Here is a 2,961-nt window from a genome sequence, read left to right on the forward strand (position 1 = left end):
TACCTGTCACCAGCTATATCAGATACCCACTTGTGTTTCATCAGTACTATTAAGTGTTCCTTTTAGCAGACTGTTATAAATATTATGGGGAAAACAGGGCTAACCCTGGGTGTGTGAATGCAATGGTTTTTAAGGAGAAAGGCAGCCCAAGAGAATGGAAGAGACGCCCATTCACTAACCTTTTGGTTGGGGTTTCACAGTTGCTTCAGATTTGGGGCACTTAAACACTTTGCTCCCGCCTGCAATAGGATAAGGCAAGGGGGAGTTCTTTGTTCAGGGTTCAAGTACTCTTGTGACCATCCCAAAATAACCCTGAGTGTAATACAGTAGGGCCTCACGTAGCTAAACCCTCAAGCCTTTGACCTGTCATCATTGTCGCCCCAACCGCTCTTTCCTCCTTCCTTAGGCAAGCCAGGCACTTGAATAAAACTCTCCGTCAACACACAGAGTTGCATAAACCCCTTCTTTTTGCTTCTCCAAATCCACTAGGAGTCTCCCCGTCAGTTAAAGACCAAAGTACATAAGCTGGACTTATCGAGCACTTCTCTTCTAAATAAGCTTTCCTAGTGACTAATACTGTTCTTCACTCAGATTTGAACCAGATTAAGCCCATCTTCCCATTTGCTTTCATTTTACCAGAGGATCTTGTTTTCTTCGTTTGTCAGATTTTACGAGGATTGTGAATTTTTCCACCAGTCCTTTATTCAAGGAACAGTGTTTGCCACTGTTCAACATATATTTATTCCCTCAACCAAGTTACTGTGCTGAGTTGAGCATTAAAGAAATCTGATCATTTCCTTAGTCTCTATTTTGGAAGATGCTGGTGTTTTAGCCTTGGTGACAGCATGAAAACAATACCTAAACTAGGTTAACAAAGAGAAGGGGTTGAGATGGGAGGGTAAAACGGGAACTGTTTTGTTTTACATTATCTCAAGATGCAGCCGGAAAATGACAAATAACATGCCTTTAAAACTAGCATTTTCTTAAGTTTTGCAAAATGAAACATTACAAAAAGCAGTACTTAAAATACATATGTGAACAGAACAGTGTGAAATTGACCCCAAAAGTAAGAACATATACCAACAACATCAAACACTTGGATAATGGAATTGTAGGTGGTAGGTAACTTATTCTTCTTTTGTATATAGTGTGGAATGTCTCCCCTTTTCATTTCTATAGCATTTCTATATTTTCTCTATATCTATGTGATTTTATACAATCTTTGCTATTTTGTGTGGTTGTTTTCTGTAGAATAAATTCCTAGGAAAGGAAATGCATATATAAACCAAAGTCTTTTTTTTTTTTTTAGAACGGTTGTGACAATTTTTATTTTAAAAACGCATAAAATTTCAATACTAAAATGTTACATAGCTAAAACTTAAAAAATTTTCATTTTCTTTTAAAAATCATTTGTGCTGGTTTCCTTGTATCCTAGTAACAAACAGTAGGTGTGTGTTACTACTTTACTGTAACAGTAACTGTAACAGTGACTGAAAACTGTTAATACTTAAGTGAGCAATCCTCCATGTTATTATTAAATATTATAATATTATTTACAAAACAGAATCATATTATGATACTGTCCTACAACTTGCTTATTTCTCTCGACATATCTCTGACATATCGGCCCCCACACACACATACACGCTTCTTTATTTTTGGATGGCTATCAGCTCCTTTGTAGTGCCATTTTATTGTGTAGTATATATTTAATCAGACTCTGATTACTGGGCACTTGGCTCATGTTGTTAGTAATTGCAAACAGTGCCATAGTAAGCATCTCTTTATGTTATCTTTACCATCTTGTAAGTATTTGGAACTAGAAATGGAAGTTTCTAAATCAGGTTGGGGAATAGGTTAGACAATCAGCTTATCATGACCATGGGACAATGATGTGTGTAACCTGTAAACTGCATTGTCTGAAAAGAGGCTCAATTTTGTTGGAAAGTTGGAAAAAAATTCAGTTTCTTCACCAGTAGATGGCACCTAGTCTTCCTTTATCTTGACTAAAATCGCCCGTAACTTCAGCACATTCCCAGCGTGACACTGCGCCTGCACTAACAAAGCCATGATCACATCACGTACAAATGCCCCTGTCTCATTCCACTTATCCCATGTTTGTATTGTTCTGGTTCCAGGACGCTGAGACTTTAAGCCTGAGGCTCTAACTTGAGCAGGAAGAGTTTATTTTGGGATGAAGAATCTTCCCCCATAGGAGGGCCTCTCAACCAGTGTCTCTATTTCTTTGTCTTTAGAAACTGGGAAATTTTGGAAGAGAAAATGTTTTCTAAATCTGCAGAACTGCTTGTTTTTCTTAGAAAATGTCAGACTCCTGTGTTGATCAGATTTACTCAGTTTGTAGAGGGGAACACAGAGCTGCAGGGGGATTGAGGGGTCATGTTGAGAGTAATTTCAGTCGATTATGCTTAGGAAAGTGACTCTACAAATCTCCTTAAGTACATAGAGTTGATGGTTCAAATATACGCAAAGTATCCATTTCATCAAACCTATAAATATACATGTTTAAAATGGCCAGGGAGAAAGGAACAGCAAACTGTAATTTTAAAAACTGTGATGACATGTAATTTTGTTTTGGGGTAGGTGTCAGTTTTCTTTAAGATGAATATATCCAGAAAGCTCAGGGTAAAAGTTTAACATTTTACTTTCTTAAACATTTTGATCAGAACAACTGTAAATTTTTTCCCCACCAAAAATTACATTAGGATGACCTTGAATAAACCTTTAAGAGAAATATAGGACAGAATTGGAAATTCATGATTTGCCTGTTCTATAAATATGGAAATGTCTTGACAGAGTTCCTGTCTCTCCTGAAAAACGATTCAAACACATGAGTTTTCTCAGAAAAATAAGAAAGATGAGTTTTGGGTTTGGTAGGAGAAGAAAATTAGGAATTATGATGTATTTGACTAATTGTACCTTGAGTACTATAAAAATTCCACA

The sequence above is a fragment of the Capra hircus genome, chromosome 5, assembly GCF_001704415.2.
Source record: "Capra hircus breed San Clemente chromosome 5, ASM170441v1, whole genome shotgun sequence".
In the NCBI taxonomy this organism is placed as follows: Eukaryota; Metazoa; Chordata; class Mammalia; order Artiodactyla; family Bovidae; genus Capra; species Capra hircus.